Below are 25,473 nucleotides of genomic sequence, written 5' to 3'. Positions count from 1 at the left end.
GATAGAAGGGGACTCTTTCTCCCCTCTTCTAATTGGCCTTTATGAATATTTAATGAAATCAAGATGGAATTCAATCAGAAGCTTTACCTGCTGCATTTTCAGGGGAAGGAAGAAGAAAAAGAAGTGGTGGGATATTATTAGATTCCTCTAACCACAGAACAGAGAGAACATGCCCTAAAATCCCTCTGATACTCAGGTGCTGTAGCAACGTTAACTGCCCACGTACTTCTGCTAAGTCCAAGGAAATTAACCCTTTTCATTAGTGAAACACTGCTGATTTGACTTACCAGATAGGTGGATGAACTTTGTCTGGAGAGGGAAAGGCTGATATGATGAAGCATAAGTTCAAACTAAAGATGCTGTCTTAGAAATATCTTTTTAGGAAATCCTCTCTCCCTATCTACTGGAAACCTCTTTGTTTTGAAAAATAAATAATTTTTTTCTTCTCATTAAATTCATCCTTTGTTCACTGTAGAAAATTATAAATATTAAAAATCAAAATTAAAATTTGCCTGTAATCCTACTATCCAGAAACAATGGAGATTCATGTTTTTATAGTTATCTATCCACTCTAACCAGTAAATGTATCTACATGTCACACAATAAGCTATGTGTATAATCAAACTTTTTTTACTGTATATAATATCATTAGATATTAATCTATAATACAACATGTGAGAAGTGGCCCTGGAGGAGAGTGCTTATGTAATGGCTCATTGTATTTTATTGCATTAATGCACATAATGTATTTAACCAATTCCCAATCATTAGCATTTCTATTTGGGGCCCCTGAAGATGACTTTATGACTTTATACAGAAGGCATGGTATAAGTGATGCTTTAGAATCAAATAGATGTGGATGCCAACCCAAGTTCTTCACATTATTAACTGTGTGTTCTTGAGAAAATTAATTAACCTAAGTATCAGTGTTTTCATCTTAGATGAAAGGTTGTTCTGAGGATTAAATGAGAACATATACAAAGCACCTAGGATAATGCCTGACATAAAGTAAATGTTCAGTTTATGTAACAATTAATATTGTCCTTGTTAATAATGCTTTCAACAGGTAATACCTGTTGAATTAAATGCCTGCCATTTAATACCTGTAAATTTGAAAGATTTACCATTTCAGCCAATTAACCATTAAGCGAATTTCCTAACAGTAGAATTGCTGGGTCAAAGGGTTTGCACAGTTTGAAGTCAACTAATATTTTTAAAAGCTATGGAAGTATTTTTTTCTTGAACCAGCCTCCCGATGTTGGGTAACATTTGGGACTCTTGTGGCCAGTACATGATGAAAGCCTAAACAGGTTTCTTCTCTTCTTGCTCCTTGGTTTCCTCATTATAAGATTAGATTATTTTTCTAGTCAGTCCAGGCTGCCATAACAAAGTACCATAGACTGGGTGGCTTGTAAACAACGGAACTTTTTTCTTAAAGTACTAGAGGCTGAAAGACTGAGAGCATAGTATTAGCCTGGTTGGGTTCAGGTGAGAGCCCTCTCTCAGGTGACAGATTACTGACTTCTTATAGCCTCGTGTGGTAGAAACAATAGAAAGAGTACTCACTAGCTCTGGAGTCTTTTTTATAAGGGCACTAATCTCATTCATGAGGGCTCCACCCTCATGACCTAATTAATTCCCCAAAACCCCACTTCCTAATACCATCACATTGCAGGGTAGGAGTTCAACACATAAATTGAGGAGGAACACAGATATTCAGTCCTTAACAGGGACTGGGTACATTTTAGGTTGGTGGATTCTCTCCTCTACTTCCTGCTCCTCTGTCATGGTCCAAACCACCCATTGGTATAGGTAGGTCTAAAGTCAGCAGAGCAGCCCCAGCTTTCAGGCAAGTATGTGTTTATTTAGTATACACTTTATTTTTTGTGGAGGTGTTCTCATGGATATTCAGCAGTGTGCAATAAATAAGAGAGCTCCAAAAGATTTCTCCTTTCTGTCTGTGTATATGCAGATGTGTGTATTTTGAAGGGGTGTATTGTGAGTCTAATGATATATCTAAAACATATATTGAAGTCCTAACCCCTGGTCTGTGTATGTGACCTTATTTAGAAAGAGGGTCTTTGTAGATGTAGTCAAGTAAAGATGTGATTACACTGGATTTGGGTTGGCCCTAAATTCAGTGTCTTTGTTTGCCCCAAATTCAGTGACTAGTGTCCTTATAAGACGGCTGTGTGAAGACACAAAGACTCAGAGATAGTCAGAGAGAATGCCATGTGACAACAGAAGCAGAGATTGGGATAATGCTGCCACAAACCGCGGCACTCCAAACACTGTCAGCAACTCCCGAAGCTGGAAGAGGCAAGATTGCCTCTAAGATTATTCCCTGGAACTTTTGGAGAGATCATGCCTCTACACTCTCTGCACTTTAATTTTAGACTTCTAGACTCTAGAGCTATGGTAAAATAAATTTCTATTGTTTTAAGTTACCCAGTTTGTAGTAATTTTTTATGGCAGCCCTAGGAAATAAATACAACGCATATTCTCATTTTTATTTCTGTTCTGCTCATTATTAGAACATAAGCTATTAATTTCTAAGGTTCTTACTGGAGACAGCAAGATTTAATGAAAAAAGTTGAGGTGGGGTGTCTGACTGTCCTAAAAGCCTAGTTCTGCCATTTAATACCTGTATGAGCTCCATGGGCAGGGAAATCCTCACACTCAGCTGGGAGTAGAGTGTAGTTCCCATGTAGTGCCTGTGCTCGGAAATACTTTCTTCCAGCCACCAAATTCTCTGTCTGGCCAGTGAGTTGTTTTAATTAGCCACTGCTATGTGCCTGAAGTCTTATCTTATTTGAAAGCAACTCTCCTCTGGGCAGAAGAAGACAAAAGGCAGTAGAGCTAAAACAGAAAGCCAGCCTGTGGTAAGAGGTTCCTAAGACAGCAACAAGCATATCAAACTGAAGTGGTCTCTTTACGTGTCCTCTATCAGACTGGGGGCTCCTTGATGCCAGGGACCGGGTTTGATTTATCATTATGACTCCAGCATCTAGTGCCTGATCCAAAATATGTGCTTAGGGAAAGTTTTTGAAAGAGGATGTTTGGGACTGGATTGTTGTCATTTTGACTCTATTGTTTCGCTTTCTTGAGCTTAGCTTTCTTCTGATTCTTTGCTTATGCTTTTTACCCATCTTGACTTGACTGCTAGGCCTTTATTGACTCCTGTAACCTGATCCACACTATGATTTTTATTTACTCAAATACATTTAGTGACTTAGTAATAATGCCTGCTAGGGAGCCTTTCCCCATGGCAGGCTACTATAATGGATATGAGTCTTGTTCTACAAACTCAGTAATGTAAGAAATGTATTTCTTTTTAGTTAAAAGCATTTAAATTAAGTTTGTAGCCCACATCCTACTGGATTGATCAGTAAATTGAGTCTCTGCCATTTCTGTGACTCCTCACTGCTACACTTTGCCAAGATCCCAGGATCTTATGTACCATCAAAGTATCAGAAGTATTTGGGGTGGTCTCCCTGTCTCTCTGGTTATTGATTATTGGTTCTGATCAGTTCACACCAACACAACCATTTCCTTCATTCTCATGTTCCTGTGCTGCTGCATTCATTCATTACTGTGGGCATAATGATCTTTGACGAATCTGCCAGATCATAAGTCCATGACACACCAACCTGAGCTCACCCTGGGATGCTGCCACAGAGTAGAATACAGGTAACAGATTCATCAACCTTGATTCTCTTTTCTATTTGGGAAATAACCTCAGCATCTTGACCCAAAAGCCATTTTTTCTCCTCCTTTTTTCCTCTCAAAAACATCTACAATCCAAAGTCTCCTCAGTGGACCCTGGACATCACAAAAACACAAGAATATCACTGACTCCAAGGAGCTTCTGTTGCATCTTCTTAAGAAATCCCCAGGGGAAACAAAGACTGGTAGCCTAGCTACTGCTTGCAGCGAGAGAGGAAGGAAAAATGCAAGAATTCTTACTTACACAGATTCTTACTCCAGTAAATTATCTGACTATACTAGTACCCTTTTAAGTAATATAATAGTTAGTCCTAATCACAATCCTGCAAAGGTAGGAATTTTTACACATGTGAAAGCTAAGACTCAGATGAAGGTTTTACAAGTAGCAAAGACAGTTCTGAGAGATGACACAAGTGAACGTGACATTGAAGCTTGGAGATTTAACCACTGCATCTCTACCATAGGTATTCTGGGTATGGAGAGAGGGACCTCCTTGGTAGTCTTGAGGTATGGGGTAAACGTGAGTGAGAGACATGGTGAAAGGAGGCTGAGGCACTGGTGGGAAGGAACGCAGGAGTGAAACCTGCCTGTCGGTGGGCGATTCTGCTTCTAGCCTTGTGTTCCAGTGTTACAACCCAGGTTGTCAATAGGCATATACCTGTATACCATAGGTACACACCTGCTAAATGCACACACACACATTTAAGCAGGCCATGATCTTGAGGTAGGTCTATAGTATCAGGATCACTGGATCCAGAAGAGTTTCCCATTTTAGCCTCATGTTGTTCTCAGAAGTTCTCTGCCATCCTCCTGGTCCCAGTCCCATACTTGGAGGAAATTCCTCCCACTTCAAGACCCTGGGTAACTGACATGAGAAAAGGGCCTCTGGCTACAGTTGCCTTCTATAGAGGATTCAGCTGTGCTCTGAATCTGGAAGCCTAGATTTGAGTCCTTGCCCTGCAGGTTCTTCCTCTGTTTTATAAAATGAAGAAGTTCAGCTGTTAACCTTGGAGGTCTTTCCAAGTCCTATATAGATTTATGAAATACTTAGTCTGGACCCTAAATCTGACATATTTCATAACTTCCCACTAGCTCCCTTCTAGTGTCATAGACACACAATGTAATAAGACAGTCTGAAAGGCTTATAAGATCCTCCTGACTTGCAATAGTCTCATAGCTTATGTACAATTTATTTTTCTTAGTTTTAATCCAAATATAGTTTCTTATATTTTCTAATAAGCTCTGGCCTATCTTTCTCACTCAGTTTATTGCTATCAGAATTTTTCCTCCTCTCTCTACCCCTCCCTTCCAACACTTCCCTATCTTTTTTTTTCTTTCTTCCTGCTGGCAATAATTATAAGTTGTGAAGCTCACAAAAAAGCGGATATTAAATAGACTGTATATGATTAGAGATAATGTCACAGGCATGTGTCTGAAACCTGCCATCTGGATAATGTATGTTTTCCTCCCTGTGACACTGAACACAGTCATTATGCCTTGGAGGGGGCAGGGCATTGGTAGTGATGTTAAAAGTGTTTACATTTAAAAAATGTCTTTCTTTGTGCCGTGGGCGTGTCCCAAGCACTACTTTCTTGCTATGCACCTGAGGTTGACAGACCGCATTTCTAAGATTCCTGATGGCATGAACTTTACAAGTGGATCCTTCTCTTTGGCTCCTTGATTCCTATAGCTGCTTTGTTGAAAGTTGGAGGGTCTGGAAATAAACTAGACTTTCTGGTCTGCATTGGCAGTGTTGCCCTGAGGCTGAGACCACGGTTTTTAAAAGAAAGGTGACCAAACAAAGGTATGTTACCTCTGTTGTTATAAAAACAAATGTAATTTTATTATCTTCATAGATATTTATTCAATGCCCACTATGTGCCAGGCACCATTATAAGTTCTGTGGACAGTAAGGAACAAAGCATATAGAACTCCCTACCCACATTGAGCTTGCATTCCAAAATGGGGAAGCATACTGTATTAGTCTGTTCTCACATTACTATAAAGAACTACCTGACATTGGGTAATTTATAAAGAGAATAAGTTTAGTGGATTCACAGTTCCACAACCTTTACAGGAGGCATGGCTGCAGAGGCCCCAGGAAACTTGCAATCACAGCAGGTGAAGGGGAAGCAGGCAGTTTGCACCATTCTGGGAACGGCCTTCCTTGATGTCAGGCTAAGAAGTTTGAACAGTGGAATCTTTAAAGATCTTAAGTGGGGTTATGCCTCTGACTAAACATAGTCTGAGCAAAGGTGGGCTTGTGTGGGGCAGGCTATGGTGTAGAGGAACTGGGTGAAGGGGGTAGAACTCCTCTAATGGACAGAAGGACAGTGCGGTTTTGAGGCAGAAGGATACCCAGAGCTAGATGTGGAGGATTCTGCCTTGGCTTTTCTCCCTGAGTCAGAAAAGTAGCTCCCCATTGACATGCAGAAAGCACTCCCCGCTTTAGTGCTTTTAATAAAAATGGAAAATATGGGTTTGTGTGATGCTTTTAATCATTTTGGAATTATAAAGAGCTCTGGGCTTTGGGGGCCAGGACAGCCCTGGTGTGAACATAAATTAGCCTGAGTAGTGTGTGCTGTTTATGGGAACTATTTGCTGTAAATTTGGTTCTGATGCTAGAACTGTGTGTCATCTGCACAGCCCTCAGCCTCAGCATGCCTCCTTCTGAAAACTGCAAGGATTGCTTTTGGCTTTGGCTTCCAGTTAAGAGGGTCATGAACTCCAAGAGGGATTAGAGAGGTCCCAGTCTGATCATTAATTTGCTCATTCATTCTGCAAACAGGGACTGATCATCTACCCTGTGCCAAGCCCTTTGCCAAATTCTAGGAACACAGAGAGGAGATAAGTCCTCAAGGAGCACACAGTTACAGATATTGGTGATTTCAACAAAAATAGGGCCAGAAAGTAGTGGTCATTACTACCTAGAGTTTCAGGAGGAGATTTTTAACAAGGGCTGTGGCTTGTCTCCTGGGAAATGTGAGGCTCTAGCCTGCTTGCTTGTATCTTGAAAAGCAAAATGGGACATCAGTAAGGGTTTAGGCCAAGGGTGTTAGGTAGACCCAGGGAAGAATACTGACTCTGCCTCATTGCCAGCTGTGTGATCTTCAGAGGGACCCCTATTCTCTTGGAGACTCAGTTCCCCTGTATAGAAGGGGGTTTATAATGCTTCTCCCATGGGGTTTTTGTACTGGGAACAAACACACCTCACACAGCCCTGGGCCATGGTAGAATGCCTTCAAACATTAGTTCCCTCTACCTGTCCTGTGCTTGCCTCTTCGATGGGAATAGACTGCACTGAGCCTAGTCTCACTCTCTGCAGATTCCGACATGGCCAGTGGCACACAGCAGCAAGGTCTTTCTGCATCACTGTGCCCTTCAGTGGGTTTCAGTTGTCTCAAGAATAAAAGGCAAACTCCTAAGTAGGGCATAGAAAACTCTAGAGTGTGCCCTTAGCAGGACCACCTCCTAGACCTCCTCCTTGTCCTCTACACCCTAGTCATACTGGAATGTTCACCACATTACGGTTGCACATGTGATTCCCTATCTCCGGGTCTTTGCTCACAAAGAAGATTCTGCCAGGACCCACAAGCCCCCTTTCCCTTTTCTCCACCTTGAGAAATTCAGCCATCCTATAAGAAACAGTCCTAAGTCCTTCTCCTTAGGAAATTTTTCGAGATGCCCTCAGTGGTATCCTCCATGGGATCCTATAGCACCCTATGGCTTCTCACATTTATCTGTTGACCTCACCATCCTGAAACCTCTCTGAATGCCTGGGAGTCAGGGAATGAGACCAGAAGCTAATATGGCGGTGCCAATAAGAATTTGTGGCTGACCAAGCTGCCCAACGATGCTCCCAGAAAAGTGTGAAACCCACAACAGGTTTTAGAGCATTGCATTCCCTTTTATTACACTTGAACCCTTAAAGACATACATGTTTTACAATGACAAACCAATGGCTCTGGGTCAGGAAGTGGTAGAGCTGGATATCCAGGTACTTTTTCACCATAGCACATTGTCTCAGCGAGAAACATTCTTAAAGCAACAGTACTTCAGCCTTTAGTGTGTGCTAGGCAAGACCAGCTTTGTACATGCACAAACTGTGCAGCGGCACAGGACCCCACACTCACGAAGACCTTGCATTTAGGATTTAATGCTGTGTGATTGCTCTCTTAAACTGTTAGCAACTTTATCTTTGAATTTCTATTTTACAAGCAAAATCTGATTGGCCAATAAAGGATGCACCAGGGCTCTGGAGTCTCAGCATATACACAGTTCCACATCCTACTACCTCCCCACCTCCTCAGGCAGGGCTCTTAGTCACCTACTTTCTCACCTGCTGGTGTCCTGAGGCCCACCTGGCCTCCCTCTCCCCAGGATGGAAGTGGCAGAGTGTGTTCCATCTTGGGGAGAAAAGGGAAAGGGAGCTTGTGGGTCCTGACAGAGGCTTCTGCATGAGCAGCTCAGCAGTTGTCCACTCCTGTCCAGTTATCTAGCTCATCCCAGTGTGATGGTGCAATACCCTTTGGGTTGCTATCTACAGTGGACTGGGGAAGCCAACCCATGGAAATGGGAGATGTCTGACTGGACTTCTCTGTTTTCTTCACTGGAAGATGGCAAGATGAGGAGGTATAACCAGCAGCCAGTGGGCCCTGTGGACTTATACATCTTATCTCAGTGGGGAGCCCCTGGGCACCATGATGGTCTGCACTCACTTTGCAACCATCCCCATGCCCAAGAAAGCATAACATTAAATAAGAGGTTAAAAATGCCATGCTAGGTCAAGAGAAACAGCAGAAGAAAGGGAAAGGCTTTACATTTGAGTACCTTTAATGCCATTTTTTTTTCCTGCTTTTTGAATAAGGGAGGACTCTGCATTTTCATTTTGCCCAGAGCCCCATAAATTATGTAGCCAGTCTTGGTGTTAGACCCTGTAGTAGGTAACAGTAATATTGATTTAAATAATATGCACATAACCTATGCCTTCAAGTTGGCTGTTGGGTCTAAAGTTTGGACTAAATTAGTAGATCAGCAAACTTTTTCTGTATAGGACAATAGAGTAAATATTTTAAACTTTGCAGACCAAGCAGCAATCCCTGCCACAACTACTCACCTCTGCCTTTGTGGTACAAAAGTGGGCATAGATGGTATATGAACAAATGAGCGTGACTGTGTTCCAATAAATATTTACGGACATTGCAAGTGAAATTTCACATAATTTCCACATTACAAAATATTATTTTCTTATCTGTGTAAGTTATTAAATATATATATATATAAATCATATTTAGCTGTGAGCTATATAAAACAGGAAGCAGACCAGATTTGGCCAGTGTGCAGTTTGCTACCCCTGCACTAGACAATCTCCAGGGGCCTTCCAGCACCCACTCAAGTGAGTCTCAGAAAGCTGGGTCTTATTCTCACTTTCCTTTTCCCTGTTGCTTTTTTACCTTTTTTTAAATCTACCTCTCTCTCTTTGTCATTCTCAGGTTCTCATTCTTGCTCTCTCTCTCTCTCTCTCTCTCTCACTCTTTCTCAATCATCCATCTTAATATGAGGAGCTCTTTCTTCTTTCAACTGGAGTAAGTACTGGAGCACTGGAGTCAGTGTTCTTTCCTTCTCTATAGGGGGCCAGCTCCTGAATTCTTGTTTGACTTTGAAGCAGAGACAAGGGGGATCCAATGTGGTGCTCAACTTGCAGAAAAAATATTGACATATTTAGGGATAGAATAGGCAGATGAAGAAAAGCATGTCTTCTATTCTCTGATCCATCTTTTTTCACAGACACATCTGGTAAATATGTTGGTGAACAGGATACAAATGCAATATTCAAGGAAGCAGTGGACAATTGTCACCGTCTTCCATCTGCCCACATATAGGAGCTGGCTCAGGGAAGAAAAGGTTTGACTCGGAGAAACTGTTATGCTTCATAAGAAGAATGCAAATAATTTATCACGTTTTTTGATCACCTACTATGGGCTTATAACTAGAAGACCATGAGAAGCTAAGAAGTGTGATATAGTGTGAAAAAAAATTTTTTAGGCTCTGGAATCAGTGAAACTTCGATTTGAATCCCTGGTCTGGTATTTTTTAGCTTATGCCACCTAAAAGAAGGTAACTGTAACTCTTAGAGCTTCAGTTTTCTCACCTGTATAAGAATGGTAATGCCTACAATTCAGGTTTGTAAAAAAGACTTAGAGATTTGAGTTAAGACACATAAAGTACCAATAACAGACGCCTGAAACACAATAGGCATTTATTCAATCGGAGCCGCTAGAAAGCTAGAGCCAGAAAAAGGCAGAGGCACGAGTCAAACCAAGATGTAATTGCAAAGCCCACACTTTGTCCTTTATAGAATGCTTGTAGAGTATCAGGCCAGGAGCAGAGGGCCCTCTGAGGAACTGTGCCTGGGAAAACAAAGGCTTGATCAACTATAAATAATGACTTCCTCTTTGTCGTTTTGGTAGACCCTCTTTTTATCGTTTATTCCAGCAGTCACCCAAGGAATGCGGGACAGAAATATCCAGCAACTCTAAGTAGCTACAAAAAGAAAGCAATTTAGAACACCCTGACTTCTTAAACCACCAGCTATTTACCAACTCTGTAGTCTAGTTTGATTCTGCTCCTTTATTAATTTATTGAAATGTATTATTGGGCATCTACTCTGTGCTGCGCACTGTGATTCAATGGTGGGGTTACAGTGGTGAATGGGACACTGTTCTCACCGTCAAGGAGCTCACAGTCCAGTAAGGAAATAAACAAACAATTGTAGAATGATACCAAAAGTATTATGATAGGAGGAAATGCAAGCATAGCAAAAAATGATGTGTAAACCAATCTGCAGTGGGAGAGGAGGTTCAAAGAAAACTTAGAGATAGAAGTAACATTGTATCACCTTATAATTTTGGCAGCTCATAACTACTATAAATGAGTAATCTTGTATCACTAAGATTTGAAAAAGGAGTGGGAGGTAGCTGGCCAAGCAAGAATGTGACAGGCAAAGGGAACAACATGTAAGAAGACATGGAGGACCTAACATGTTAGGTGATGAGCTATCACCTAACACCTGTTAGAATGGCTATTAGCACAAAGGATAATGGGTGTTGGTGAGGTTGTGGAGAAAAGGAAACCTTTGTACACTGTTGGTTGGAATGCAAGTTGTATAGCCATTATAGAAAACAGTATGGAGGTTCTCAAAAATAAAAATAGAACTACCATGGCTGGGCGCGGTGGCTCACGCCTATAATCCTAGTACTTTGGGAGGCCAAGGCAGGTGGATCACGAGGTCAAGAGATTGAAACCATCCTGGTCAACATGGTGAAACCCCATCTCTACTAAAAATACAAAAGTTAGTTGGGCATGGTGGCACACACCTGTAATCCCAGCTACTCAGGAGACTGAAGCAGGAGAACTGCTTGAACCCAGGAGGCAGAGGTTGCGGTGAGCTGAGATCGCACCATTGCACTCCAGACTGGGTAACAAGAGCAAAACTCTATCTCAAAAAAAAAGAAAAGAAAAGAAAAATAGAACTACCATATGACCCAGCAACTCCACTTCCAGGTGTGTATCCAATCTGTATGTTGAAGAAAAATCTGCACTTTCATATTCATTGCAGCATTGTTCTATGTAATCAACCTAAGTGTTCATTAATGGATGAATAGATCAAAATATGTGGTATGTATACCCAATGAAATACTATTCAGTCTTTAAAAAGAAGAGACTCCTGTCATTTGTGACAGCATAAACCTGAAAGACATTACACTAAGTGAAATGAGCCAGGCACAGAAAGACAAGTACTATATGATCTCATTTATATGAGATCTAAAAACATTGGAATCTAAAGACATTGAACTCATAGAAACAAAGAGTAGAACAGTGGTTGCCAGAGGCTTGGGATGGAGGTTGAGGACAGGCACATGTTGGTCATGGGGTACAAAGTTTCAGTTAGACAGGAGGAATAAGTTTTGGAGATCTTTTGTACAGCATGGTGACAATAATTTTACTTGAAAATTGCTTAGAGAATATATCTTAAATGTTCTCACCACGAAAAATAGTAAGTATCTGAGAGATATGATAATAGCTTAATTTATCATATCTGTCTTTCACATACTTATTATTTTTTTATGGTGAGGATATTCTAGGTATATCTAAGGTAGTTCTTTATAGCCACGTGAGAACAGACTAATACACTATATGTCATATCATATCATTTAACAACATATACATATATTAAAACATTGTATTATACACTGTAAATATATATAACTTTTATTTTTCAATTATACCTTATTAAAGCTGAGGGGAAAAAATTAAAGTAAAAAGTAAATGAAATTTGTTTTAAAAGAAGACATGGAAGAAATAAAAAGGATTGTACATTGAGGAATAAAGAAGATCGGCCTGGCTAATCAGGAACCTAGAATCAGAGGGGAGTGGTGGCAAGCTTGGATGCTGCAAGGCAGACAGGCAGGCAGGGGCAGCATGATCACATTGGAAGTGTGTTAGTCTGTTTTCACATGACTATAAAGAACTACCTGAGACTGGGTAGTTATAAAGACAAGGGGTTTAATTGACTCCCAGTTTTACAGGTTGTACATGAGTCATTGCTGGGTGGCCTCAGAAATCTTACAATTATGGCAGAAGGGTAAAGGTGAAGCAAGTACATCTTCATATGATGACAGGAGAGAGAGTGAAGGGGAAAGTGCCACAGACTTTTAAGCCATCAGATCTCATGAGAACTCACACACTATCATGAGAAGAGCAAGGGGGAAATCCACCCCCATGAACCAATCACCTTCCACCAGGTCCCTCCCCTAACACTGGTAATTACAATCCAACATGGGATTTTAAACCATATCAGTTAAATTAGACAGCATTTTGTAAATGCAGATTTGCATTTTTGAATTTTCAAATTTTAAACTTGCATTTTTGAAATTTTACTCTTGTTATGGGATAGAGAATGGATTGAGGGCATTGCAAGTGGATCAGGGAGGAACAACTCAGCTGCGTGATCATGGATGAATTTCTTTACATTGCTGAATGTCAGTTTCTTCATCTATAAATTGGAATTATGAAACATATCTCATAATATTGTGGGGCTTAAGTGAGCCAGTAAAATCTAAATGCCTAGCCCATATAAGTGTTTATGCCGACCTCCCACCCTTCCCTGGGGCTTAGAGCAAAGTCATGTATGTAGTCAGTACTATGGCAGTTGAGTGACTGCTATTCTTTGGAAGCATCAAAATAAGGTGCCCCATGATATTTATAGATAGTAAGTAGACAGCTGCTACTCGGGGATGTCTACCCCTAAATCCTAACCTAATATAAATCTTTCCCACAATGTCTTAGAGGGAAATACATCCAGCTATTGTACAACATCTGCCAAAAATCTCACCAAAACCAAACCAAACCAAAAACAAAACAAGCAAAAAACACTTAAAACTGGTGGATCCCACTATGGGTTCTGTGTTTTGAGAGAACTCCTTTTTGCCTATTTTTTTTTTTTCAGAGACAGACTCACTTTGTTGCCCCTGCCCAAGGGCAACAAAGCTAGACTCCTGCCCAGTAATTCCAGTCTTAAGAGGCAAAGTCTCAAACTCCTGAGCTCAAGCAATCCTCCCACCTTGGCCTCCCAAAGCATTGGGATTACAAGCATAAACCACCATGCCCAGCCAGGAGAACTCCTTTTGAACAGGAGGCAAAGCCGATGTGGCTCTCTTTCCTCAAAACCTCATGTGGGATCTTGCCTAGCTTGCTCTGAGGGTGAGAAGAATATCTCTTCCTAAATAGAGGAGGTACTAGGACCCTTCTACCTTCTGCAGCATCTAGGAATTAAGGGATCCAGAGAAACCATTGGCAAGAGGCCCACCTCTTACACAGTGGCCCAATCAGTGCCTTTGATGAGCAAAGCTCATCATGCCTTGTGAGAAGTGACATTATCAATTCTCAGGGAGGATAAAAGGAGGAGGGGAGGAGATCAAGATCAGAGAATTCTTAAATTCTGGTGGGGCTATATTAACACTATCTAGATATGTATTTCCAACTTTAGCTGGAATCCATCTTTGACTGGAAGCTTTGAAAGGGGCCTTGTTATTTAGAGAAAACATTTCATTTGGTGCCAAATCAGGCCCAAGTGGATATTCCCAGTGCCATTAAAGATGGTAAACTGAGAACAAAAGAGGTGATTATCCCCTGAGAGTTTAAAATGCAAACAGAGTCAAAATCTTAATGACTGGCAGATACATGTGAAAAGTCAGCTTTCACTATGTGAACTATAATGAATAAACAAGATAATGAAAAAGTTCAAACCCACTAAATCATCTTTTAAAAAAGGAATTAAAACAGCAGTTCAATACCATATGATACCTATTATATTAACAAAAAAAAAATTTAAGTTATAATCCCACATGCTGGCAAGGCTAAAGTAAAATCTTTATCTCGCACACTATTCATGGAAGTGTAAACTGGAGTGATCCTACCATAAAGCAATGTGGCAATCTGTACCAAGTGTATTAAAAAGGTACAAACTTTTACACCCAGGAATTTCACTCATGGGTATTCATCTTACCCATGTTACCCAAATATAGAAAAAAAGTATATTCAGGAAGATGTTTTTTGTGATCTTATTTATAATAACCAAATAATAACAGCCTAAATGTCTTATATTAAAATTTAACTAAACTATGTACATTCCATAAATGGAACATTATGAAGTAATTAAAATAACATTTACAATAATTATGTTAACAGTATTGGGAACATTCTTATGATATAAGCTAAAAATAACAGAATACACATAGTCACAACAGCATGTTAATGCCATAATTATATGTTTGTTTTTAATATATGATTATTACATTATACATCAGAAGCACAGATACTTAAACCAGGTCTAGAAAAAAGCATGGAAAAAATTAAAATAGCTGTTGGTCATTAATGATCATGGAAATCCAAATCAAAACTACCATGTGATACCACCTTACTCCTACAGGAATGGCCATAATAAAAAAATAATAGATGTTGGTGTGGATGTGGTGAACAGAGAGCACTACACTGCTGTTGGGAATGTAAATGAGTACAACCACTATGGAAAACAGTGTGGAGATTCCCTAAAAGAAGTAAAAGTAGAACCCCATCTGAGCCAGCAATCCTACTACTGGGTATCTATCCAGAGGAAAAGAAGTCATTATACAAAAAAGATAGTTGTACACACGTTTATAGCGGCACAATTCACAATTGCAAAAATGTGGAACCAACCCAAATGCCCATCAATCAATGAGTGGATAAAGAAACTTGTATGTATATATGATGGACTACTACTCAGCCATAAAAAGGAATGAATTAACCACATTTACAGTGACCTTGATGAGACTGGAGGCTATTATTCTGAGTAAAGTAATGCAGGAATGAAAAACCAAACATCGTATGTTCTCACTCATAAGTCAGAGCTAAGCTATGAGGATGCAAAGGTATAACAATGACACAGTGGACTTTGGGGACTCTGGGGGAAAGGGTGGGAAGGGGGTGAGGGATAAAAGACTACAAATGGGATGCAGTGTATACTGCTCAGGTGATGGGTGCACCAAAATCTCACGAATCACCGCTAAAGAACTTATTCATATAACCAAATACCACCTTTTCCCCAATAACCTATGAAAATTTTTAAAAAAAGAAAATAACTGTTGTGATATTGAGATTTTATATGTATTTTTCATTTTTTATTTTGATATCATTGATATAATTATTTAATACTGTATAATATGGTAAAAATATTTTTAAGGACATGGGCTTCAGAATCAAAAGCTCAGTTTAAATCTTAGCTCCATCACTTACTATCTTTATGACTTTGAACAATTTACTTAACTTCTTTGAGTTTCAGTTTTCTCATCTCTAAAATGGAGTTAATGCCTGCATTATGGTACAGAAATGTTGTGAGGATAAAAGAAGTAAACACAAGTAAAGCATTATTTGCATAGTAGATGTTCACTAAAATTTTAAATCTTAATTAACTTTTTAAGAAAGCATTTGTCAGTGTACAAAGATATATATTTATCAAAAAATTGAAATAAATTAAAAATGTGTTAGGAAACTTAGGCAAGGGAAAATAAAGGCAGTTCAAGAAATGTGAATTTCCCTCACTTTTCCAATTCTTGTCTATACGAAGTGTAAGGAAATTTTAGAATATTCTGGCTGCATTGTTGAGAAGTAAGAAATTTAAAATGCTTGTTTTTCAAAACTTTTTTTTTCAGTAACAAAGAAAGGAGATATCTTTTTTATTACATGCTACTTCTAAACACAAGTGAGGATGTTTGCATGCACACACATGCGCACACAAACACACACACACACTGACCCCTCTCAACAGATTTCAAGATGTGTCCCTGGAGAACCAAGAAAATAACATTTTGGTCTTTTATTTTATAGTGAACACATTTGCTTTCCCCATGTAACAAAAGGTATCATTTTGCTTTTAATTATGGGGTTGTTATTATGCATTGCTTTTATTTGGCAAAGATGTTTGTTTCAGGAAAATTAATTTAGACAGTTCCATTTTTCAAGCAACAATACCTTCTGTCCCAAGCTTACAAAGGACAATTAGATCTGGATTCTTTCCTCATAATCAAGCTGACAATTTTTTGTGGAAAGTCTTGGTCAATCAGCATAGAATGGAGCTTGCATGAGAGCCAGTCAAATACAGAAAATAGACTTTTATGGCCTGGCACTTTTACTTCCTGGAGTATATATAACTCTGACATCGTGAAGAGGCATTACTCCGGCTGGGCAGGAATACAGATTAATGTTGTATCACTTTCAGTGCCAGAGTTTTATTTTGAATGTCATGATATTTTTCACAGGAACTCCACAGTGTCGTGCAATTCAGCAAACATGACTGAGAGCCTGCTATGTGCCAAGTGCAGTGGTAGGAGCTGGAGATACCAATCTGAATCATACAGAGTCCTTGCCGGCAAAAGATCACAGTCAGATGACTCAGACAGATCATTGTAACACACAGCAATAACGTCTGTGGCCAAGGTGCTGAGTAAGCCTTGAGGCCGTAGCTGGCCCAGCCTGGAAGAACAAAGGCAGCTTCCAGAGGGAGGTGATGTATGAGAGAAGTCATATATAAGGAAAGAGAGGAAGAAAGGCTTTCCAAGCAAAGGATTTGGGAATTAAAAATTAAAGTTTTGGCCAGGCGTGGTGCTCAAGCCTGTAATCCAAGCACTTTGGGAGGCCGAGGTGGGTGGATCACGAGGTCAAGAGATTGAAACCATCCTGGTCAACATGGTGAAACCCCATCTCTACTAAAAATACAAAAAATTAGCTGGGCATGGTGGTGCGTGCCTGTAATCCCAGCTACTCAGGAGGCTGAGGCAGGAGAATTGCCTGAACCCAGGAGGCGGAGGTTGCGGTGAGTCGAGATCGCGCCATTGCACTCCAGCCTGGGTAACAAGAGCAAAACTCTGTCTCAAAAAATAATAATAATAATAATAATAAAATTTTACAAGACTATACCATTTACCAAGAGGTTTTGTGTCAAGCTTGAAGCTAACTGCTTTACTCGTGGGTGGGTTTTGTTAAACCCATTTCAAGTATTTAACCGACCTTTCCAAGGTCACTTAGACAGTGTGGGGCAGAGGTAAATTGTTAATTACTACACCAAGTTCGTGGCAAAGCTGGGGCCAGAACCCACAGCTGCTGACTTCCAAGTGTGCCTGATCCATTTCATTCAGTCTATACTGCAGTTTTGTGTGGAGCTACTGTGAGCCACTTTGTACAATTGCCGAATCTAAAGGAGAGCGGGAACCAAAAAATAAATACTATTGAAAACGTACTTGAGTGTGAGAGGATCCCTTTAAAAGTCACAGCCTCCAAACTCTTCCTCCCAACTAGAGAGTGACCTTGATACTCAAAAAGTCTGAAGTTTACATGCTTTAATGTTTTATCTTTCAAAAGAGAATTTTATATTCTATCCTATTACTATAGTAATATTTCTTGTAACATAAATCTTCTGAGTAAAGTTATATCCAGTTTAAAAACATTTAATCCCCATTTTAGAGAAGCAAAAATGAGAAAGAGGTGAAGTCATTTGTTCGAGGACTCTACAGCTGGTGAACATGTAAGCTAGGACTTGGCCGGTTGGTTTTTGCTCTGATCTGTGGCCCAGAGCGGGTGCTTCTTGTTCTGGCACCATTGCTCTCTCTGCTACCATATCTCACCTATCTCTGTGCTCCTAATCCTTATTCAAACGACACAGGGGAGTTCAGTCTGCAGCTGTGTCACTACAAGAAGTGGGCAAGTCCTACCACACCATAGGCCTCAATATACCCTTTCTAAGGACCCCAAGGATATAATTGTCAGTCACAACCTTGCAACTAGTATCTTCTAATTTTGCCTATCCTTATTTTTTCTTCCATATCTTTAATTGCATTATTTTTATTCTGTTATATTTATTTTACTGTAAGAGCTTCACATTCTTTTTTGGAATTAGTATATTTTATATTAAATCATTAAATATGTAAAGAAACAAACAGAATGTGGTGTTTCAGAGAGATTTCCTGATAGTCTTAAGAACTGAATGTCAAGCATAACAGACCCATATTTGGAGAGAAAACGTAGCTAGGGCCTCATTGCCAACCTAGGTTTCTTTCCTTTTATTGTTTCTTAAAAGTTTGCCCAACTTCCCTAATGCAAAGTAAAATAGTTCCCATCTTTTGGGGGCTACATTAATTACCACCTCTTAAAGGAAGCCTTCTTGGTAACTCTTCAGTTAAAACAGCTTGAATCAAATAAATAACATAACTTTGGAACTCAGAACAAATTACTAACTAAATGATTCCCCTTCCTCTACTTCCCACCCCACTAATTTGCTTTCTTAGACAATTTTTTCTTTTCTGGGTACTGGGTTATAGACATAAATCTGCTTTGTCTACCATATTGAAGGAGAGATATAAGTAAACAGTATAGAACAATATGGCACGTGACTTGGAGCAGATCCCTTTCCTTCTGTGGCCTCAGCTTACTCTTTAAAATTGTTGGGCTAATGAATCTCCAAAGACCCTTGCTCTGACATTCCAGCAGATTTGGGATAGCCTCATGCATGCTGCATCTTAACTTCCTTAATGAAGAGTAATCATAGCACCGAAGTATAATTTGAAGTCCTGAAAGGCATATCTTTTTAATTCTAAAGTTTGATTCCACAAAAATAAATGTTATGACTTATTCAAAACATATAAAAATTATAATCATGAAACTTGCTCTGGCAATAAGCTAAAACACCACATCTGCAACAAACATCTCAAGGCCCTATCAAGGAACAGGTATTTTTAAAAAACTGTAATATATGAAAAATATTCAGTTCCTCATGTTGAAAGAGAAGGCAGAGGGTGGGATATGAAAAGAGAAGAGGTAGACTAATATGTAACCATCCAACTGTAACATAAGACACGTTAGGTAATCAATGCCTAAATGCTGTGAGGCCCATGGGTGCACTGGGTGGACATTTGTCAGCCTTGAGCACAACCTACTGTCATTTGAAATATCTGTCTGTTCTTGCAGGTCCTCATATGGCCTTGTAAGGCTAGAGCAGAGAACTACTGCCCTAGCATGTAATCTTCTGACTCATGAATGGAACAGCCTTCCTCTCACTATCTCTTGCTGCCTGGGTCTGTCCTCCAGAGCAGAGGAAAGTGAAGTTCTCTAGCACAACCCCCATCTGACTGTGTAAGGCTTTAGGATGATGCATGTTTTATTTCTCTCCAGCAGGAGTAAGGGTTTCAGCTGTTTATCCAGTGCTTTTTAGGAACTCAATCAAGGCTTCTGTATTCTGTATTTGTCTAACACATATCTAGACTGAGCCCACACTGCCAGGAGACTTAAACACTGTCCTTTTTCCATGGAGCTTAGACTGTAATGAGAATAGCATTAATCAAATATAAACACAAGTAAATAGAGAATTTCAAATTGTGAACACTATGGAGGAAAAGTACAAAAGATCACACTGGAGTTGTAGCTTCTTTCACTCCCTTGTGCAGAGGCTGCTCCAGGTGTGTGGTCACCCATGGCAATTCATGCTGCTTTTCTGCCTCTAAACCTGAGAAGAAGCCAAGATTTTTTCCTCATCCCTCACAACTAACTGCTGTCATGGCTAATGGAGTATAGGCTTCAGGGGCAATCAGTATGAGTTTGAGTATAGGTTTTTCCACTTAACAGCTTTGACCTTGAGTACGTTTCTTCATTTGTAAAAACGGGCAACGATACCTGCCTCAAACAGCTGTTGTGAGGATTGGTACATACAAAGTGCTCAGCAAATCGCAGCTGCTTCAGCCACTACTTGCAAATTGTCTTTGCAGTTTTATATGCTCCTCTCTATTTCCACTTGCCCTGCTTTTGTGAACCAAGAGGCTGAACCACGATGCTCCTTTAAGTTGCCCTGGGGATGAAAGACACTTGCATGCCTGAATCTTCCAATATAAGAAAGCTACAGGAGCAGAAACTACTCTGCCAAATATATTGAAGCAATCCCATATGTGCAGCCCCAGGTGTTGTTTGCTACCCCACTCTGCTTCCCACTGGATTATAAACCTTAGTTGTGGAATATTATTTCAGCCTTGAGTGATGTCCACTCTTGTCCACTCTCTCTCTGAGTAAAATGCTAAAGCATTTTTTATTATTCCTACAGGGGTAAGTCCTGGAAAGGGAGGGTGAGCCTCAGCCACTGTTCAGGTTTCCCTTGAAGGCAGTGAGGTTGAGAGGTGATCAGGTATGGCATCCAGATATCAGTCAGTGGACCAAGGTAAAGCTTGAGGGATACTTTGAACCCTGTTCAGAATACCTTTTCCCATACTTTCCTTGGGAACACTTACCATAATAGAAATAAATTTACAGTGTATGATTATTTGCTTAACATACCTGTCTTCCCCACTTCACTGTTAGCTAGTTAGCCCTTTGAGGACAGGGGCTGTGTCTTTCTCACTCTATCCCCAGCAAGATGCCTGGTACATACAGAGCAAATGCTTCATTGGCATTTGTTGAATTAACAAATAAATATATGGAGAGTTATAGAGTTGAGACAACGTGTTAATCTGGGAAAGCCATGTTGCCCATCAGTTGTTCAGCAAAAGGAGAGGTAGAAAGAAAGTCTTGTCAAGGGCAGGAGCCAAGGTTGGAAGCAGGTAAGGTGGTGGTGCACAGGATGGTCATGGATATAGAAGGCTTGGGGGGTGGACATGAGCTCAGGGCCTTGAGATAAATGTTTCCCAAATTTTGATGATCCCTGCTCTCTTTCCTCACAGAGGTGACTGGCCCCTCCCACTCCTTCCTCCTGCCAGATGAGGATCAGTCTACCTCATATTACACTGACTGACATAATTACAGGCCCAACTTTATTGTCTGAAACTTGGTTCTGAAAATAATAGGTACTTTTTTGTTTGTTTTCCAAATAGGTAATATTTTGATGTAAGTATTATAATGTAAAAACTGGTTTTTCAAATACCACATACAACTCGTGGAAAGTTTTGGTACCCTCCTTGAATGCCAAACTAAGGAATCTAGTCTTTCCAAAAAAAATGCAATGGAAATCATTAAATTATTCAAAGAAAAGAGCAAATTTAATTTTAGGATGATCAGTCCTATAGTCAGTGAAGAGGCTACAGTTGGAATAAGAGAGATTAGAAGCAGTAAGTTTAGAGAGAGGCCTGTGCTACATAAAATATATTCCAGGAAGCAGGCTGCTCTTGGGATAGGGCAGGGAGGGGGCGTGGGATCCCTACATGCCTAGAAAGTGACTATGGCTGGGGGAGGGGATGAACTGAGCAGAGAAGGGAGGGGCTACAGGAATGGAAAAGGCTTGAGCCCTGAAGCCAAATGTGTGCCTATGCCCCTGTGGCCCCTGTTTCTGGAGAGTGTTGATTCCCAGGTCCTCCCCCTGATGGCTGGCTTAGAGTGACAGGAGAATGCCTGGGGATTACTGGTGCTCTTCTTTAAATTATCTCCAGTCTATGCTGTGAAAGACTGCCTTTTCCCCAAATAGCTATCTTGCACGAAACACAGAAAGCAAAACAGAACACATAATCAGTGACTATTCTCTTCTACCACGCAGAACCCCACACATCAAACCAGCCACTGAGCTCCCAGAACACCACGTCCCTTCTCATTCTGGGAGGTAATTGCAATGCAGTCGTGACCAAAACGAAAAGTCCATTTTTAACCATAGACTCGTAACTACCCATCAAGATAAAGAAGGCCAAATTCTCTGTGGCCCAATTCCTGGGTCCCCAAGACAGAAACAGAGTTTTCACAAACATTATGGGGGCAGAGCATGAGTGTTGTATGGGTATGTTGATGTGTGCCTATTGGGAGACAAGGGGTAAAACTAAAGACCTCTTTTGGTGACCAATTCAGTGGGACCCTGTCTAGTTGCCATGCTGGTAGCAAGTAATCACCAAATCTTAATGGAGCATTATCTGTTGGTCAGGTGCTAGGCCAGTCCCTGAGAGGAGAGAAATAACGAGGGCACAGCCCCTGCCTTCAGGAAACTAATACAACCACTAGAGAGGATGGAGGAATAGGGAGGAAGTACAACATGATGCTGCTCTGAAGGGAAGGACCGGACCTAGTATAGCCTTGGCCAATTAAGAAGTGCTTTACAACAGAGGTGACATGAGTTAGCCAAATAACAAGCAGGAATTAGTTAGACAATTCCTCACTAGTTTGGGTATGGGGTTGTTGTTCCAATTAGAGGAACAACATGTGCAAAGGCAAATGACGAAAGCACAGCAAATTTGGCAACCAGAAGTGGCTGATCGTAGCTGGAGCTCAAAGTCAGAGAGGACAAGAGATGGAAGGCAGGAGCCAGGCTATAGAAGTCCAGTAGTCACCTAAGGCTAAAACTTTGTCTTATAGGAGTCCTGATGAGTTTTAAGATGTGCATTTCTAGAAAGCTCACTCCAGCTGCAGTGTGGAGGATGACCTGGAGGAGGGAAGACTAGAAGCTGGGAGATCTCTAAGAGGCTGTCATAAAGGGATAGGTACCAGATAGTGAGAAAACCAAAGGTTCAGCCTGAGGTGACACAGAGCTGTAGCCAGCACTCAGAATTCCTGGTTTTCAACCAGTGCATTACTCCACCCCTGCCTGCTGCTCCCCTGTTTAGAGTGATTCTTCCTTTTTCTCTTTGCTTCTCCTTCCTGTTAGGTCCCTGGAGGTTGATGTATACTCTTTTTATGGCTGAGAACCTCATTGCCAGCTAGCTAAAGTAACTTGCTTAGGATAACAGAGCTGAGAGGTTATAGAATCAGAATTCACCTTTGTCTGTCTGATTTTGAATCCAGCACTCTTCAGAATGCTTTCTTTTTTTTTTAATGCTTTCTGTAACTGCAGTCATAGGGACTTCGGATATGAAGAGATAAAGAGTATCTTCCAAGTTGAATAGGGCCTGAAGAGTCTCCCAGATTCAGAATCCTTTGTCTACATTGGTAGGCTGCAGTAGCTGGGCTTTTCAAACTGGCTCCTTGTGACAAAATAAGCAAGTGTTTATCCTGTTGGTATCTTGTTGATTAATGTTACCTTCCCTGAAAAGAAAAAGATTAGAAACAAAATCACAGTAGTAAGATCAAATGTATTAGTTATGACCATAAATATATGTGACTTATACTTTCCTATTTCAAAACAAAGACTTAGCCTGGGATGAAAAATAATATGAACATAATGTTGCACAAGATTAGAATTGTACTTCATATATTATATATAAATACAATCTCATTAAATATATACACATAGTGAGAAAGATGATAAGAAAATACACCAAAATATTAACTATGGTTCTCTTTCAGTGGTAGGATTTCATTACTTTTTACTTTTACTCTGAATTTTCTGGAAATATTCCCAGTTCCTGGTTGCAGTTGACTCAAAGTAATTTTTCTACTTTTATTCTGAATTTTCTGAAATTTTGGAAAATGACAAAAATCAGCATGTGTGATTTTCATAAATATGAAAATTTTAAAGATAGCTTCTTTAATTTGGGACAACTATGGTTTTCAGCGAGAATAATTGAATCCAGAAAAGGTCTAAAGTTCTTGGGTGAGGTGTCTAATTAGCCCAGCTTTTAGAACTTCCACCTTTGGAGAAGTCCACTGTGACTAGAGGTGGGGTGACATGGTACTAACATAACAGCATTCACTGGATGCATGGGGGAATAATGGATAACTCCTGGAGCAAGGGTGCTGGTGGACAATTCCTTAAGCATCCACTATAGATATTCTGGCAATCCCTGGATACCCAATTCAGAAGTTACTCCTGTTGACCTTAGAATCCCCACCCTCCATGTTCTTATGGAGTCATACTCAGCATTCACCACACAGCGGCTAAGCACAGAAATTGATTTCTTCTGAATGTCCATGGCACCATGTTTATCAGGGAAAGCTGGATGCAGGGGTATACACAGCCAGGCATCCACATATCTCTTCCTGATTGACCCAACACTGGCATACCCATATCCCTTTAGCAGTCCATAGAATACCACACAGGCACATTTGGATACATGCCCCTGTATCCAAATGTGGACTTCTTTTGCCTGAGAAGAATGTCCTCTCCCCGACCCCAAACATACACACACATACAAACACACATACACAACCACTACTGCACATGCAAAGGCTCTGCCTTCCTTAGTCTCTCTCAGTCAGCAACCAATTATAATGATTTGGTAATTCCTTTTTTTTTGAGACAGAGTCTTGCTCTCTCACCAAGCTGGAGTGCAGTGCGGCAATCTCAGCTCACTGCAACCTCCACCTCCTGGGTTCAAGCAATTCTTTTGCCTCAGCGAGTAGCTGGGACCACAGGCGCGTGCTACCATGCCTGGCTAATTTTTGTATTTTTAGTAGAGACAGGGTTTCACCATGTTGGCCAGGATGGTCTCGATCTCTTGACCTCATGATCTGCCTGCCTTGGCCTCCCAAAGTGCTGAGATTACAGGCGTGAGCCACCATGCCCGGCCTAATTTGGTAATTCTTTATGTCCAACATGCCCCTGTCTGTATGTAGCTGACTGTGCATTATTGGTCAAATTCTATAAACCGTGTGCTCTTTATATTTTTACAAATATATCTCCTCTTTATATTTTTACAAATATAAAGCTGTCACACAGTTTTCTTTGGCAATCTGAAATGATTGTGCCAGGTTGACTAGTAAGGAAAATTTTCACTTTCATTTCAATCCTTTTGTTTTTGAATGACTTTGAGGGATTATTTAAATATTCCAGTTTCTTAGCTAAATACTGCAGAGTCATTCTGGAACATACACTTTTGTTTTCGATTGCATATAGAACATACAGATTTTGTAATCCTATTTTAAGAGCTAGAGGTTAAAACAATAGCCTACACATATCTGTTTGTGCCACTAGGTGGTGCATACATATGTCAGTGATCTGTAGGTTAAATGGCTTGTCACCAGGTAAGTGTTCATTTATCACCACAGAGATGGTACAGACAGTACAGAAGCCCTCGCAGAGGAAATGGATTGACAGTATTCCTGGCTACAGAAATAGCAGGAGCAAAATCTTAAAGGGAAGAAACCCCAAAGATGTAACAGAGGAAAAGTCTTGGAAAAGAAAGAGTAAGTTTACTCTCCATGCTGATTGATTCCTAATCAACAGGGTCATTGTAGAGGAGTAACAGCATCACTGAAACACTTAGCTAGATGGCATCAAACATTTCTTCCAGACCTTTGTTCTGGGAACTCCAGCACAGAGGTGAA

General features: G+C 40.3%; 1 protein-coding gene and 1 long non-coding RNA gene across 23 annotated transcripts in view; one reads left to right on the top strand and one right to left on the bottom strand.

The window, feature by feature from the left end:
* Window positions 1–25,473, top strand: part of LOC100393071 (BEN domain-containing protein 5) — a 1,596,666-nt gene that overhangs the window by 1,174,067 nt on the left and 397,126 nt on the right. The window lies entirely within an intron of this gene.
* LOC144576993 (uncharacterized) overlaps window positions 22,829–25,473 on the bottom strand; it is a 52,906-nt gene continuing 50,261 nt past the window's right edge. Inside the window, exon 4 of the long non-coding RNA XR_013520049.1 lies at window positions 22,829–23,292. This is a non-coding gene — a long non-coding RNA (uncharacterized LOC144576993). The remainder of the gene's footprint in view (window positions 23,293–25,473) is intronic.

The sequence above is a fragment of the Callithrix jacchus genome, chromosome 7 (genome assembly GCF_049354715.1).
Source record: "Callithrix jacchus isolate 240 chromosome 7, calJac240_pri, whole genome shotgun sequence".
NCBI lineage: Eukaryota > Metazoa > Chordata > Mammalia > Primates > Cebidae > Callithrix > Callithrix jacchus.
The sequence above is the reverse complement of the archived record's forward strand: the minus strand, read 5'-3'. Positions and strand labels throughout refer to the sequence as shown.